At 48.4% G+C, this 17,002-nt stretch overlaps 1 protein-coding gene and 1 pseudogene across 2 annotated transcripts in view; one reads left to right on the top strand and one right to left on the bottom strand.

The window, feature by feature from the left end:
• Positions 1-17,002, top strand: part of DPP6 (dipeptidyl peptidase like 6) — an 867,370-nt gene that overhangs the window by 216,307 nt on the left and 634,061 nt on the right. The window lies entirely within an intron of this gene.
• Positions 8,566-9,116, bottom strand: LOC115303859 (annotated as a pseudogene).

Raw genomic sequence — 17,002 nt, 5'->3', positions numbered from 1 at the left:
CCCGGTTCCAGTACCAGGCGCGGAGCGACGGTGACGACGAGGACGTAAGAGCATCTTGGTGGGTGGGGGGCGGCGCGGGGCCGGGGGCGAGCGCTCCGCGTCTCCGAGGGTCCGGGTCTCCCGGGCGGCTGCCCTCCCCGCCCCTCCCCTGCCTCCTGGGAGCCCACAGATTCGCTCCTCAGCGCCGATGTCGGTCACCGCCGTCCGGCGCGGGGCTCGGTCTGCGGCGGCGGCGGCGCCCAGGAGTTGGTGCCCGAGCGAGCCGCGTCTGCGGGGCTGCGCTGCCGGGATGGGGGCGGCTGGTGGTGGCACTGGGTGTGTGGGTGTCTGTGGTCACGGTACAGGGGTATGCGTCCTAAGGCGACAGTTCAACCAGTCTGTGATTACAACTTGATCTTCCTTCCTTCCTTCCTTCCTTCCTTCCTTCCTTCCTTCCTTCCTTCCTTCCTTCCTTCCTTCCTTCCTTCCTTCCTTTCCTTCCTTTCCTTCCTTCCTTTTCTTCCTTTTCTTCCTTCCTTTTCCCCCCTGCTTTAACACTGGGGGAAGATAAAGTCCCAGGCTTCCCGCCTATCACTACAGTCGATGCATTGTGCCTGTCCTGCCTCCTTCCTCTCTGTCCTTTTACTCACACGGCATGCACTTCGCCCCTCTTCAGGCCACTTTCCCCCTCCAGTGCCAATCGTGTGGGTGGTGATTTTCTTTTGGCGGGGGAGTGCAAAACACTAGCATCCGAGGCCCAGCGTCCTGTCCCAGGGCCCAGCACAATTTTGGCTGGTGGAGTCAGGCCCTGCCTGTGGCCACGCCCAACCTCGGACTAGCAGCTCTACCTTAGACCTGTGTTAGGAGAAAACTTCTTCGTGAGCTTGTTTCCTACTCTTCTTGGGCTGAAAGCCTGGGTTTCAAAGGTTCGATTTACATATCACCTTAGTAACCGGTGACTCAGGCTGGACACCAGCGGGCTGCTTAGATGAAGGAGTCCAGCTTCTCTTGATCCCTTCCAGCTATTTAGAAGGCTGGGGAGGACCACAGAGAGAGGCAACTGCCCTTGGTGAGATGTTCTCTCCCCGGGAAAAAGGGCAAAATCCCAGAGAGGCCCTCACACTGGTAGGGGCAGCTGACTTGGCTGCTTGAGCCCCTGGAGATAGGCAGCGTGTGTTGTGTGGTGTTGTCGAACCCGCTGCGTGTGCCCGGGGGAGTGTCCCTGGGTGCACCTGGGCACAGGTCCCCACACAGGCCTCTCGGGTAGCCTGCCGTGGGCGTCCATGCCCCTGCACTGAGCAGGCTCTTGTGGTCATTGGAACATGTCTGGTCTCCAGTCACACCGCTTCACCATTTGGTTTTTCTTGAACAGTGCAAGTCTGGGGGGAGGGCGTTCACAGGAGCAGTTCTGCAAAAAAGCCACTGAGTTTTTGTTGTTGTTACCGGTCATTTTTGTTTTTTGAATGGAGGATGTGAAGACTGATAGGGATGACAGAAGTTTGTGGGAAGTGGTCTGTGTGTGTATACACACACACATGAACACACCGCAGCCCGTCTCAGATCTTGCATGAAATCTTCCTATTTTCTTCTGGATCATTTCTGGACTCCTCTGGTTACACGGATAGAAAGCAGAGAGATGTCCCTCACTTCAGTGGGTCAGGTCCAGAGGGAGGTGCATGGATTCTTCCAGGCATCTGGTTCAAGGGGCCAGAAGTCTTTGAGGAGGGGTTTTTGGATGGTCGGTGAAACATTCGGGAGGATTTAGTTACTGAGAATCTTAGGGAAGACCATTGAACTGCAATGCAGACAGAAATTATGCACTTTTTGCCCTAAATCTGACTTAAAACTGTTGAATTGTTATGTTTGGTGTGAGAACAGTGCAGTGTTCAATGGGTAGGCTCTAGGTGGCGGTAGGAGGAAGGAAAGGCAGTGGTTTTGGAATTTTGTGTCTGATGATCTCCACCCATCTTTCTCTCCTTTTTTCCTTTCATCCGGCTCTTTCTTTTCCGTTTGATATATGCCTAGCACTGCTTCTCATATGAGCAGAAGGGCTGGACTGAGGAGTAAAATGGGGTTCTAACATTTGCAGAGGATTTCTGCTGATGTGGCTCTGACCCGGGTATCTGACTTAAATTCAGGAAGTCCTACCATCGGTGTTTTTTCCTGGAAAATACAGAAGTGTGTGTGTGTGTGTGTGTGTGTGTGTGTGTGTGAGAGAGAGAGAGAGAGAGAGAGAGAGAGAGACAGAGAGAGAGACAGAGAGACAGAGAGAGATGTAGATGCAGGTATAAACATAATGTATGTGCATATAGTGTCCTTATGAACTACGTATAAATATATGTATACATTTAAAATGTATAATGAAATCAATGACGGCTAAATGTGGTATCGCCTTTTTGAAAACTTTTCTCAGAAGTGTTATTCAAAATTGGAAAAGTTATGTCTAAACTTTACAAAAAGATAGACGTACATATTAAAGAAAATCGCTTTTCCTTCAGGAACAGCAGGTGCATATTGCTTGAGATACTAGTTTAAAAAGATGTATAAACGGCTTTTCTGATACCAGCTTTGTCAAGATGAGAGAACTTAGAGGAGTCGTTTTGCCACCCAAATTTAAACTTGAAGACGTGCATGTGATTAGAAACGCATATAATAATTATAACATTACTGTTTGCCTGTGGGCGCTACTTTTCACGGCATTGATTTCAGCAGTTTGGGAGCAGAACTGTGGGTTTCGGGAGCTGTCCGAGGTGCTGAAACGTTTTAGGCAGTGCCGCCCCTTGGCGCATCCTAACCCTATAGCCTAGAAGCCTTATAGCCTAGAAGCCTATGCTAACCCTATCAGCCTTATAGCCCTTCGGTGGCTTGTTAGTCAGGGAAAGCTGTTCCCTGGTAAACAAATAGCTTTCCCACCTTGGTCACAGAGACCGTGATAAACAGCATGCTTTAGAAATCCAGTGGGCGCTGTGCCTCTTGTCTTTCCATCCAAAAAGGGGGAAATAAAGTCCCATATTGACCCCTGTATGTGTGTATGCACACATGCCTGAATATGGTTGAAAATAAGTAATTCCCATCAAAAGAAAATGTAGGGTAGTCACAAGATCTAGCAGAGAGACGTCAGATGCTGAGACTGTGTGGTGGGTAGTTAACTAGTATTGCATTCCCTATCTGCACAAACCTCACATCTAAGGGGACCCCTTACCACCACCCCCTGCTGTGGAGCCACAGAAAAGCCTGCTTTGGGTGGGTGGGTCAGTTCTGGGATGTGAAGGTTAGCTCTGAAACAGAAATAAAACCAGAATACCTTTTCCATTGGAGTTTCCTCATCAATCTTAAATTTATTTAACTATAAAGTCAATTACTTGGGTAGCCCCTCTGAGGAATCAATAGACATTTTGATTTAAAATTCATTTTGTAGGTTTAAAAATGCAGTTGACTCTTAAAGGAAATGTTGCGAGAAGTGTCTTCTAGTGGAATTTAAGTGATTTCCAATAGGAAATTGTGACTGTGACCAATTTTGAAATACTGAACTTATGTATGTCGCCCCTGCTTGTGTATTTCTTTTAAAGGACTCCATAGGGCATAGACAGAAGTCTTGTTGAGGCCCCATTAGTATGTCCCTGTATTCTTCATGTTTGTTGACACATGATTTCCTAACAATACAAACACGATGACAAACAGGATTTTAAAACAGCAAATTGGCCAAAGCAGGCGCTGAGCAACAAGCCCCTGCTTATGATGTCTGTCAGCCTGACAAGGCCAATTTCGTCATCCGGTATCTTCAGTATGATGGCTATTCCTCAGCGACCAGCCCATCTTTCTCTCCACCTTGATTTTTCACTGCTGTGATGTCACTATCCTGTGAATTTCTGCCTGGTATTTATCAACTTTAATGTTTTAAGTAGCATGGCCACACAGATATGTTTGTTTACCCTCTACGTGTTTGTTTGTTCTTCTGCCCTGATGTTAATTTTCTAAATATTTAATTTCACATTGTTTTCTGAATCTATGAGGAAGAAACAGAAACTTTCAACAATCTATTTGAACCCATTCTTCTCATAACTGATTTGATAGCACTTAGTGTCTTCACCTGCAGAACAGCTCTGGGACATCACATAAAGCTCCAGATGACCTTTAACTTGGGGAGATAGGTGCAATTGTCATCTCACTCCTCATAAGAGTAGTGGCTACAAAATGGGTCCTATTATGTGCTGAGCACTGGAATCCATCCGGCTTCAGTGAATGTATGTTGTTGCTATTACTAATAATATTATCCTTGATATTATCCGTCTCCCCCAGTTCTTTCTTCTCGGCCTACAGACAGACACAAAGACCACCCTCACTGGTCTGTTACAACAGCCAGCTCTGGCTACTGCCTGTTTTTCTTTCCTCTTTTATAGTCTAACTTCTCGATCAAGTAGTCTACAACTGATTCCACTTGCATGTCATCAACAGTCCTCTTTTCCTTGACTCCCTTGGCAGCAGACTTCGACTCTTACTGAGGAAACTGCACACAGAATGTCATTGGGAGTCTGCCCTGTGTGATTCCTCTTCAGCCTTTGTGGTTACAGCTCCTGGTCTTGGTGACCTCTGCCCTGCATTTCTGACTTTTGCATTGCATGTCTTTCACGATACTGCTTGAATTCCTGCCCTGTCTCTTTCTTTCTGAACTCGGCCTTTGAGTTCTTGGGTACGTCATTTCCTCCTACCCTTAAGATAGGAGTGGGGAGAGAACCTATGCTCCCTAGTTTTGGTCTCCACTATTAATGATAAATTAGATCTCAGGCAAATTAGAGTGAAGGGAAAGGGAGCTGAGCATATCCTACAGCTTCTGTATTAGAAGATGGCTAAGTAGCTTTCTTCCTCTAGTGTATACCCCCTCACATTTCTTCTGAAGGGATTTTGTTTTTCTGTTTTATAGGATTGTAGAATTAGAGGGACCTTGCTGGTCACCGTGGTGACCTCTCCCTTGAGCTTTTGCTCCACGTGTCAAACAGCTAGACATTACATCATTTTTGTGATGGTGAGAACATAGCTACATGGAATGCCTCCCTAGCATTCCTCTTCTCGTTACCTCTGTTTATTCTAGATCTCTTCTCTAGATCTCTAGATTGCTTCCTAATCTCTTTATTTGTCCTGAGAGTCTCCATTTCATTCAGATCCCAGCCTGGCATACGATATGTGCAATCATGTAAAAATGATATTTTCTCTATGATTTTATTTCTTTTTTGTATTAAGTATTTCAATAGAGAAGCTTTGAGGTCCCCTTATGAGATTAGTGCCATATAAAACTATGTCTTAGATCTCTGCTGGATACAGTACTTGACCTGAAACGTTTAGCATTGGTACTTCAGAACGTATTTTAAATGCCTAGGAAGTGTTTGTTAACCTAAGTCAGCCTTGCTGCAAACATTTTGGTAAAGAACCACTCAAGTTTTGAAATAATCACTCAAGTTTTAAAAATATAATTCTATATCTATAAAGAATTTGCTGACATTATAATACATCTGTAACAAAATTACATAAAATTTTGCTTACTGTCTCAGGACAGAGAATGTAGTCATAATTGGGAAATTGTCTAGATTGGAGGAAGACTCATGACCTACGCAGAGTCCGTGCCCACTGAACCATGGGTGAAGCCAAATGTAGCATCACAAACACCTTGCATCTGCATTACACCTTGAATCCTTTTAAAGCAACACTGTAAGTATCTCGTTCTGTCTTCACAGTCACCTTGGCTAGAGAGGAAAACCCTAACAAAGGGTTGAAACATTAATGAGGGTAAACCTAACTGCTCTTCAGTTGGACACGTCGGTTGTGCCCTGTGAATGATAACACACAGACTTCGGTGTGTTAACAGCCTTCAGTCTCTAGAGCCAGTCACACTAGTAAGTGTTCACTTAAAGCCAAAGTTGTTTGTGGAAAGTGAATGTATCTCTGTAGATGTGATTCTATGTAGTGGTAAGACGCCTTGAGGTGGGCAGAGAAGTCTACTGTGTGTGGTGCGCTTTTTCATGCTGCTGGGACACACTTCTACATAATTTACTTGTACGTGTGTCCTGCAGATTTAAGGAGGTCTGAAGCATTAGAATAACATAATATTAATTTATATTTTTGACAGTGGAATCAACTCATTTTCCTACACGAGATGAATATTCTAGCAATTTTATGCAGACAGGAATTTCTCGAGATGTTGGCTTTGGACATTTTTTTTTTCATGAAATAGAGCTTTTTAATTTTGTACCTAAAGCTTTTTCTCCCATAGAGTCAGAATGATTAATGAGTTTAATTTTTGCAAGGAACTGGCAGGAGTTGCGGAGTAAGATGTACATGCTGATTGTATATAACCCTGTTCCTTTTAATTACTCTGATGATAACAATGCATTTATCACCTGCATGCAGGATGCTTCTGTGTGCAATATACAATATTTCATAGAGCCCTTTCATAGAGCATTGCCTATACAAGTAATATGTACAGTAATCCTTTCAAAATTAAATTCTGCTTAATAAATTTAGTGTTAAGGGCATTGAGTGTCCATGTGCTATGTTATGACTTGCTTTTATTTTAAGCACATGGGTTTTATTTTATGTATGTCAGGGGGGCAGAATCATTCAGCCTTTCTCATTAATGACTTTCGGGACATTTATCTTTCGAATGATCTAGTATTGTGAAATTATCTGAAATAGAACATTTTAAAATTTGATAACATCTAATATTACAAATGAGAAGCCTACAGGTAATTATGCGAATAGTATTTGGCAAGTTACTTGTGCTCTCTGGACCTCAGAGAAACTCAGCCTTCCGTCCTTTCCTGTGTTCTTCTCACTATACTCTGCGGCACTATAATTGAGTGGAGGAATTAACTTAATTATATCATTGGGTTTAAAAAGTACGAACATTATGAACTCTAACAGTTTAAATTAATTTGGTTCCAAATGGATGTGCTAATTGCCAAAGGGAAAAACAGTTTTTCCACAGTAGTATAAGATTTTCCTCAACTTGCTTGATGGGTTTTCCCCAATAGTTTTATTTTTAACCCCCGTATTTTTCTTGCTGTGTCTCCAGCAACATCCAGATCTGTTTGGAGCACAAGACATGTTCACTTCTGTCCTGTGAGTGAGAAAGACATAGACATAGACATAATTTTGCAGGAAGACTGGAAGCTAGTGTGGCTTGGAAGGTCCAGATGGCAGGAGCATCTTAGGTGACAGTGGCAGGTGCAGGCAGGGGGACAGATGCTGTGCGTGAGCACAAGGCAGGGCTCGGAGCCTTGTAGGGATCCCGGGAAGACGGAGCCTCCGGGAGCGAAGGATGCGGTGTTCTCAGGGCCTAAAACAGTGCTTAGCTTAAAAAAAAACTAGTTTCCTTTCACTCATTCTGCACATGTAGATGAACAGCTTGAAGGGTCCAAGATCATTCCAGCAATATGCCTGATGGGAGGGAAACATTCATTCTCATACATTTTTTTTTTAATTCAGAAGGAACTTAAGGATTTTCCAGGGCCTCGCAGTCATTGTTAAAATCAATATGCGAACTTTCTACAGTGCTTGGATTTCATTTAATCTCAGTTTTTGCCTCAGATAATTTTGGGTCAATCCTAACATGCTTACATAAAAATAAAATGGAATAGGGGATGTAATATCTTCCCCAATTTGGAATTGAGAAGGCCAGTTAATTTTTTCTGCCTTCTGTTGTTCATTGTTTGGGAAGATTTAAGTTACTGGAGTTACTGCAGCCACTCTCTCGGTCAGTGGGAGCTGTGTTGTACTGTCCTGGCTGTGTTTATATAATTGTATGTAGCCATCGTACGTTATACGTTGTATACGTGATGTATTCAAGGTGGCACCTGCCAGCAGGGGTGGGTGGGAATGGAGTAAGTGGCATTGGAAGAACCACAAATAAAGGGATTGGGTAAGTGGAGGGGATTCAGCAGACATTACAGGTGGGAGACCAGCAGTCTCCCTAATAATTTTCTCCAGTACACTCAGTTCTCTAAACATTATTCAAGCCTTTCCTATGCCTCATGCAAAATCCTGTTAAAAAATAAAAAATAAAAATGAGAAACCTCTATAAAAGTCATAAGAGGTGAAGTTAGCTCATCTTTTCTTTTCACGCTTATTATTTTGAGAGAGAAAGAAATAGAGAGTGAGCAGGAGAGGGGCAGAGAGAGAAGGAGAGAGAGAATCCCAAGCAGGCTTGGTGCTATCAGGGCAGAGCCCAACATGGGGCTCGATCCCACGAATCATGCGATCATGACCTGAGTGACGTCAAGAGTCAGATGCTTCACCGAGTGAGCCACCAGGCGCCCCTTTCTCTTTTCTTCTTGAGAACGTTTACAGTTGCAGGTGTTCATGGCCCCAGGAGGGAGCCCACTACAGTATGAACGGTCCAGTTACAGCAGACGTGTTTCTTTCCTTTTTTCTTTTTTAATGTGAGCAGTCATCTGATACATAAAACGATGCAACAAAATTTCAAATGATACAAACAGGTCAATTCCAGAGCAACAGCAAAAAGTGAGGTATTTAACCGTTCTGTGCTCACAACAGAATGAAGGGGTTCGTGGAATAATTCACCCTAGGCTGAAGCTATACAAAGTGGCAGCAGAAAAAGTTGGTAAAGGAATTAGAACCAAGGGGCTCTGCCCTCCTCTGACTGTTGTACCTGTGGTTAGAAATGTACATGATGGGAACTCCAGGGATCTTCCAGATCCTTCTGACCCTTTGTTAACGTCTGGGTCAACAATGGCCATGAAGGAACACCTGTGCTGAGTCACCATCTGCACTGAGCAGTGATCTGCACAGGTTCTTTCCTGTGAGCCTGGTAATCCTTCAGATCTTGGGTCCTTGGCAATCCTCAGCCACTCCATACTTCTGTCCCAGTTTCTCAAATTCAGCTTTCATTCAGTCAGTTATTCAAGGGATACACGTGGCATACAGAGAGCCCCTCACTCACTGTACTAAGTCAAGTTTGACTTTAATGGAAAAGTTGATAAAGTAGGTATCAAACAGGATGTGGTTCGGTGGCCGAGCTGTGTGTCATACTGGAAGAATAAACAGGAAGGACATTTGGGGCACTTCTCTTTACTTGAGTGCCCTGGGGTCTTTCCTTTATTTTCAGGTTGTAATTCTTTTTTTTTTTTAATATTTGAGACAGAGAGAGATAGAGCACAAGTGGGGAAGGGGCAGAAGGAGAGGGAGACAGAGAATCCAAAGCAGTCTGCCTCTGAGCTGTCAACAGAGAGCCCGACGCGGGGCTTGAACTCACCAACTGTGAGATCATGACCTGAGCTGAAGTCAGATGCTCAACCGACTGAGCCCCCCAGGCGCCCCTCTTTTCAGGTCTTCTCAGGAGTACCCACGGAGGGAAGGAACTAGAACGTGCGGTTCTTTAGGACCCCGGGCTCTTGGGTCCTCCCCATCACACTCGTCTGCCCTTTCCCATGTGCACACATCTTCTCTCCATTGCCAAGTGCGAGGGCAGCATGTGCAGGTGAGCCGCCGAATCCCAGGGGAGCGCACCTGTGAGCAGCTCCGCCCTCGCGTTCCCACCCTCGCCAGAGCACGTTGCCAGCCGGGAAGACGGTCAGCAGGAGTCCGGGCTCAGGGAGAGCTTCTCTGTGGATCGCGGTCGGTGGAAAGACAGGTAGGGTCGCCACGGGGGTGTGGAGCAGAGGAACGGGGCAGAGACGTCCAGTTGGCTTAGATTTTCTCAAATGGGCACTCAGGCTAAGTGTCAGAAGAGGGCTGGCTTCTCGCATGGGCGGTGGAAGGGTCTTCGCTGCAGCCCTGCACATGCTTTTGGGGACTGTGGCCCTCCGGTCCCTTAGACGGTGGTGTGGACATGCTTAGACGGTGGTGTGGACATGCTTTACTTCGGCTGGGGGACCTGGAGTGGCGGTGCTGGGAGGACTTGCAAGCAGAAGCTTCTAGACCAGCATGGGGGTTGCTGTGCTCTCTGCTTCCCTTTGCCATGGAAACAAGGAGTATTTCAGAGAGCGGCTGCTCAGTGGGAAAGCCATGCACTTGGGTTTGTCAACATGGACGTTATGTTACAACAGCGTACCTTAGCCGCTGAGCACGGGGGTGTCGCTACGGGTCAGCCTTAGAGCCCAGGCTCTGGGTCCTTGATGGGAAACTTTCGAGTCAGAGAAGTGGTGGCTCACAAGGGGAGGATCTGAAGGTCCCTGGTGTGGAGGACAGTCTCCGTCCCTGACCTTGTCCTTGGCCTGTGCTGCACACTTCCATGTTAGCGGATTCAGGATGAGGGTATTTGTGCTGTGGAAATGGAGAGGTACGTTTCTTCATCTGAATAATAGGAAACGTCAGCAGAAACGTCTAGCTTTAGCACAATTTTCTTTCTCCCCAATTAGCATCCTGCCTATGGTCATTTATCGCCATTTTGTTTGTGGAGAAGGGTCGTGGATCTCTCTTCCTTTTTTCTAGATTCTGTAGCTTCTCTCAGATTCAGGCCCTGAATGACTGGTTATCTATTAAAGAGAGAGGGGGATGCCATGAGAGGCAGGGGTGCCGTTTCTATAGAAACAGGAGCCGGCCGTGATGAGTGGGGCATCTGGCGTCCTTGTTGGGCGGCTGGCCTTGCTGAATACTCAATCACGGCTACGCTTCCTCGTCGATGTCCTGCAGCTCCGACAGGATCGCGTCAATCAGCACGGCTTTTGTTGCCACAGGTGCGAGCAGACCGCCTGGGCAGAATCCGGATGCCTCGGTGCCTATGTCCCGTGGTCTTTCTCGCCCTGCCGCCTCCACGCCAGCAGCTCTGCTCTTTCACCACAGCTGGGGACAGAGCAGCCTTGCGTTCCAAGCCTCTTCTCGCTCCTGGGGCTGATTGTGGTGTCTCTGAAGCAGGAGAGGACCTGAGGGGACATTGCTGGCCCTCAGTGTGCCCCACTTCCTGGCACAGACACCATCTTCCTACTTCGATGAATTCCCGGGAAAGGTTTTCCCATCATCATCCAAGACCCACTTGCTCTTGCCCACCCAGGTCACGGCAGGCAGGTCAGGTGCATTCCCTTTGCTTTGACCTTACTAGGAGAGCTGCCCTTAGCATCCGTGCCCCATGTCAGAGCTGCCTGGCCCTCCTGCCCTGGGAACCATGCAAGGGCCCCTCGCTTCTTTCTGTCAGAGTAAAGCCTAGGTTCCTACAATGAATGAATGGCCCACGACGATGTGCCCCCCCCCCCCATGACGCGGTCTTGGCCGCTCCACCTGCTGGGACATTCTTCCCAGGTGTCCTGCAAGGCTTTGCTACAGTGTTACTTTCTCAAAGACGTCTACACTGTCCACCCCATTCCAAATTGCTTCACTCCTGGCCCTGCCCACTGTGGTCAGATGGAAGGTGCTTATCATTGTCCAGCATATTAGAATTTTCTTTTTATGCCTGTATTATTTTTGCCACCCCCCCAGCCCCCATCAGAACATTGGCTGAACTAGCATAAGGGCCTTTGGCTGATGTGTCCTCTGATGTCCACCACTACGGTGCCTGATGCCCCCAAGGTTCTCACTGTTGAACAGTGAGTGAATGAATCGTATCCTAGCTGAAAAATCTCTCTTCGCTTCTGTCTGAATAGTCACGTTCCTTTAACCTTGTTCTCAGGACTTCTTTCGAAATCAGAAGGTTCTAAAATTAGTGCTCTGAACCTCGTACGTGGTTGCTCACAAGTGTCTGCAAATAGATTCTCTCCTTTTTGGGATTTTCTTTATTGTTTGATTCTGAACAGGCTTTTCCTAATGGTCCAACTCAAGACTACAGTTGAGAAGATAAAACAGTTATTAGGGAAACAGTAGGATTTACTTTTGTAGAATCTGCTTTAAATGTCAGTATCTAGCGTTTGTAATATTTTGTCTGAATTTAAAAATAAGTATGAGTTAAATATACATTTCCTATGCATGACTATTTTTGCTGGCTCTTTTTGTGGTTATCAGCAGAAGTAGTAGAAAAGAAGGTCCCTTCTGGGAAAATGCAGATCTTTGAGAAGAAGAGATCCCTGTACATACAAAAAGGTGTAAGTTGTTTTTGATTAGAAATTCGTATTGCCTAATTCACAATTTTCGTGAAAGAAAAAGTCCACAGCTCCTTCTTCCGTGGTACCGTGACTGTCTAGCTGGCAGGTGGAAAGTCAACTCGGAGTATTTTGGAATCGTATGTCATTAGAGGGATACTTACGTTTCCAGACGGAAACACTCCGTTTCTGCCAGAGACACTGCTCCTGGGGGCTGTAATCTACCGGAAACTTCCTGGGGCTCTCTCCCCATCTCCAGTGTCCATGTTCATGATCACACAGTCAGGGCTGGTCTGCACTTACCAGGGGGTGGAGACCAGAGGCTGCAGCCCCTGTTTGATCCCCACTTACCTCTACTCCGCCTAGCTGAGTGGCCTGGCGGCTCAAGGCTGCACTGACACTTTGTTTTGAGTCTCCATAAACTAAAGTGCAAAACGAAGATTTGCTATTTTCATTTCTGTTGCCAGACAGGGCTTGGCAGGCACATGCGCGTTGAGTGCTCTTGGACCCACACCGAACTGGGCTGAGCTGTTTAATAACAAGGAAGGAGGCGTAGCCACCCGGCCCTCCAGATAGGGGCTGTGTCAGGGGCACACTTGGAAGGGGTAATCAGAGACCAGCGGGAAGCCTACATCCTTCATCCAAAGACATGCTAATAAGCACTTGGGGTTCTGGAGTTGTCAGGTGGGGCCAAAGTGCAGGCAGTTAGGTAGAGATGATGCAACCCATGATAAGGAGATTTCGCTGGGCGTGGGGAGCTCTCTGACCCTGTGCTGAAGCAGGCAAAGTGCCTGAGGACACTTGGAGCTGAAAGACTCACCAAAGCATGTTTTCTCTGATGCCTTAAGGAATAGGAATGTGAGTTAACGTGCCCACGTTTCCAAGTTCAGCATCCAGTTCTAGTCCCGCACGAGAGAGGGGTCTGCGGCGCACTCATGAAAAGCCACGGCACGCCCCCCCTGAGCTGGCTCTCCACGCCTGAGAGGACCCAGTGAACCCCCGACACCTGCAGCGCCGCCGGCCGTGGAAGAGCAATGCAGGCAGGGGCCACCAGCAGGGCCTTGGCCGCCCCCCTGTACATCTGTGAGGAGTCGGGGAGGTGTGGTTTCAGGGACACTGGGATGACCCAGGGCCACTCCACTGAGCATCTCGCGGTTGGGGCGCAGTCACCTGCCGATTGTGGGAGAAGTGCTTGTGGCCCGAGGAAGAGGCCCAGGGCCACTGGGTGGTGGGCGGGAGTCCAGAGAGGGACACCTCTCAGGTGAGACGTCAGGGCTCAGCTCTGGAAACAGAAGTGGGGTACGGGCGAGCTCGGGGAGTAGATGGCATTCAGCCAGGAAGGTCAAGGGTGTCTATTCAGTGCTGTCAGCCAGTGAATGCCCACTGTGACTGCATCACAGAAGCCAGACCCCCAGGCTTTGGTGTGGAGACGTGGTCTCCCAACCGTGCTTCCCCATGTCACAGGGTTCCCAGTGGGGGCCACCACGGGGAGGAGGAACAGGAGACAGGGCCAGGGGAACGTGGCCCCTTCCGTGCAGCAGCCGCACCTTTAAAGTATTTAGTTGTTGATTCAGGTTCACATGGGCACGTGTGTTGGGCTGACGTGAGCCCTTATTGAGCGACAGACCCGGGTCCGGTGAACTCCGATACCAGCAGAGCTGACGTGATGGTTGACCGACGCGTTGCACCCAGAATTCACTCAGGCACAGGCCCCACATCACGTTACCGCAGTCGGGCTCCATTTCCTTGTTTCTGTGTCCTGTTCCCGGGGTCTTCGTCGCAGGCAGCGTGGCGCCGTGGGTGGCTGTGCGGCCCGTGACTCAGGCCGCCTGAGCTTGACTGCTGACTCTTCCCGCCATTTACTCAGTGCTTGTCCCCAAGAAGTTCCTTAACTGTTTCTGGACCCAGTCTCTTTATTTATAAAACTAGGGGAAATGAAGAATGGTATCTTTCTCATCAGTTGGTTATGAAGTTTGAGTTAGTATGTGGGAAGCTCTTAAAATAGTCCTTGGCGTCCCATGAATAATCACAATGTTAGGAAGTCCTTATTGCAAGATGTAGTTGTTCTGGAAAGGAAGGGTGGAAGGCTTTTAGGGCACAGTGGCGTGGAGCTGGAGGCAGAGGGAACCCAGGAAGCCCCTGGTGATCACGTGTGCACTGAATATTAGCCATAATCCCTTGTGCTTGAAGCTGAACCATAATTCGGTGGGTTAATTTAGTGGTCTAGTTTTGACAGCCTGACTGAGGGGCCGAATGGTTTGGGGGACGGGGCTGGTGGTGCCACCGTTCACCAGCATGTCCCTCAGCGTGGCTCTGTGCTCCATTCTCCCCTGTGCGGCATTCCCAGAGGAAGCACGGGGGTTTGGAACCCGAGGTCCTAGGTCAAGCGCCCCCGCCCCCCGCCCCCAGAGAGGACGGCGGGTGAGGAAGCACCAGCTGATTCCATTAACCTTGAGCGCCTGTCTCATCGCCAGAGCACACAGGCTGGCTCACCAGGGCTGTCCGCAGAGCCCCTCCAGGGCCAGGCACTGCCTGAAAAGTAAAGCAGGAAACGGTTGTTGAGGAATGTTACTTCTCTTGGGAGTGCCTTTTAGGATTGAGAATCTGAAGTATGATGCGTGGTAAGCGCCCAGCGCAGCGGTCAGATCAGGTCCAGCGAGAAGACGTGTTAAAAGCATCACGGGCGAGCCAGCCAGGAGGCCAGGGGGCACGTCAGCAGGTCGTCCAGCCCGAGAACAGGTGACCAGGGTCTCCGGCAAGCAAGGTCTTGGGAGCCAGGATGGAAGAGTGGGAAATGGCCAGATGCCGAGTCGGCTGCGGCGGTTGGAAAACAAGCAGCATTCTCACGGGGCACGGAGATCTTAAGCCCCTTCCCATGATGTTCCTCTGAAGTCCAGCATAATGCCTGACTTTTAATTATCTCTCTCTCTCCATTAGCAGTTATGCTGATGATGTTGCGGTTAAAACTTTCCAGAAGTCTCTTCATTCCGGCTCGCCAAAACCCAGGGAGTTGGCCGCTCTGTTGTACCCACTGAATCCTCACTTGAAGTGGTTTCTGGGGTTCTCTGAGGTTGGAAAGCCTCTGCCTCTCAACCAGCACACTGTGCTCTTCCCAAAACGAATCACACAGAGCTAGCATTGTAGCCAGGGAGGCTTTGGAGAGTTTTCTACAAACTCAGAGATCCTTAGGATCCAAATACCCTGGGATTGGCTCCCTGGGTCAGTGGAAGCCGCAGAATGACGGATGGTCAGCCTGACTGGATAAAACAACATGGCGTCAGTGTGTGCGTGGGCCTGCCACCCGCTCACTGAGTAGGAGTCGATGCACCAGAGATGTAGCCGGACCCTGAAGTGTTCTGGGAAAATCTGGTGGCTTCTCTGGCATCTGTCTCACTGTCTAGCCTTCCGAGCTCTGCATTCCCAATGAAGGGCCTTCCCAAGGAGGCATGCGTTGAGATGCTTTGCAAACAGAAATAGGTCTAGGGAAAGACGGAAGGTTTACCCAGCTCACCTCCAAACTGTAGCGGAGCCAGGCTGGAATGGGAAGGAAAAATCTGTGTCCATCTTTGAAAAGCTCCCTGAAGTTCTGACTCCTTCCTTACAGGGATGGGTGCTGCCTGTATTTCCTTTCATGATGCGAGTCTAGCTCAACATTGAAAAGTCTGAGCACGTCCGATCGCTCTGAGTCACCAGCTCCTGGCACGTTTCCTAGTGTTTATGGCTCCGGGACTGGCCTTGTTCTCACATTCACAGACTCCGACAAATTCTGGTGATGGGTAGAATATAAAGTTTCACTTAAAAATACAATTACGAAGAACGTAATTTAATCTAATTCTTTTACCATCAGTAATATGTGTATATATTTAACTGTCACCTTTACAGTTCCTTTGAAATAAGATCAGGTCTTCATTCACACAGAGCATAGGGGAAGCCACGCTCGGGGATTTTCCAGGCTGTCCTTTTGTAAAACCTCTGCTTGTCTGGAAAAGTGTTCATGGCCAGAAAGTTCAGAAAGCACCGGATTCTTCAAGCTCACCTTATTTGCTTTAAATGAGAACACCACACTGAGCGTTCCCACCTAAAGTGTGTGCACTTATGGCAAGAGGCCTCCCTTGTTTGTGTCTGTGGCAGCAGAAGGAATTGGGGGCAGATTACGTGTCGGGAGGAGGAAATCTGCATCTCCGGCCCCCACAGTCTCCTCCGGTTACTTTACATCCTATCCAGGTGGAAAGTCAGCCTGTCTCAGAGGTTTTCTGCGGCTGCTGTGATGAACCCCATGAACTGGGTGTCTCAGAACAGGTCGCGAGCCGTCTCCCTGTTCTGACGTCTGAAGCTGACGTGTCGGCAGGGCCGTGCTCCCTCCCAGACCTCCAGGGAGGACCTGCTCTTGGTCTCCGGCTTCTGGGGGCATCACAGGTGTACCTTGGCTTGCGGCCCTGCCCTGGAGTCTGTCCCTCCGGGTTCACACGATGGCCCTCCCTGTGCGTCACCTCCCTTCTTACCCGGACGCAGGCACATGGGCTCAGGGTCCACCCCACCCCAGCCTGACTTCACCTTAGCTAATCACATCTTCAGTGACCCTGTTTCCAAAATAAGGTCACATTTTGAGATGCTGGAGGTTAGGGTGGTGCACCTTCTTCTTTTCTGCACGGTTGGGGGCACAATCCAGCTCATTCGCACTGACTTACTGACTTTTGTCTCAGAGCACAGAGCTTTGCGGTTAATTACAGTATTTGGAGGACCACTGGGTGTCTTGTCGGAACTTTAGGGAACAGTATCTTTGTCACTGCATGGGACTCATCTGCTCTGTGCAGCGAGTGGATCCTTTATTGCCGTTTGATTGGTGCTTCCTGTTTTTGGTGGCTTTTCCCATTGGGGGAGGGGGAGAGGGAACTGATTTTGGACATAATCAGGACAGTCGCAGGGGTGAGATGCGATGCGTTGTGCTCTGGGGGTTCGCAGCTGAGCAGGCCCACCTCACAGCAGGATGCGCTAAACGGGAG

This window comes from Suricata suricatta, chromosome 2 (assembly GCF_006229205.1).
Source record: "Suricata suricatta isolate VVHF042 chromosome 2, meerkat_22Aug2017_6uvM2_HiC, whole genome shotgun sequence".
Lineage (NCBI taxonomy): Eukaryota > Metazoa > Chordata > Mammalia > Carnivora > Herpestidae > Suricata > Suricata suricatta.
The sequence above is the reverse complement of the archived record's forward strand: the minus strand, read 5'-3'. Positions and strand labels throughout refer to the sequence as shown.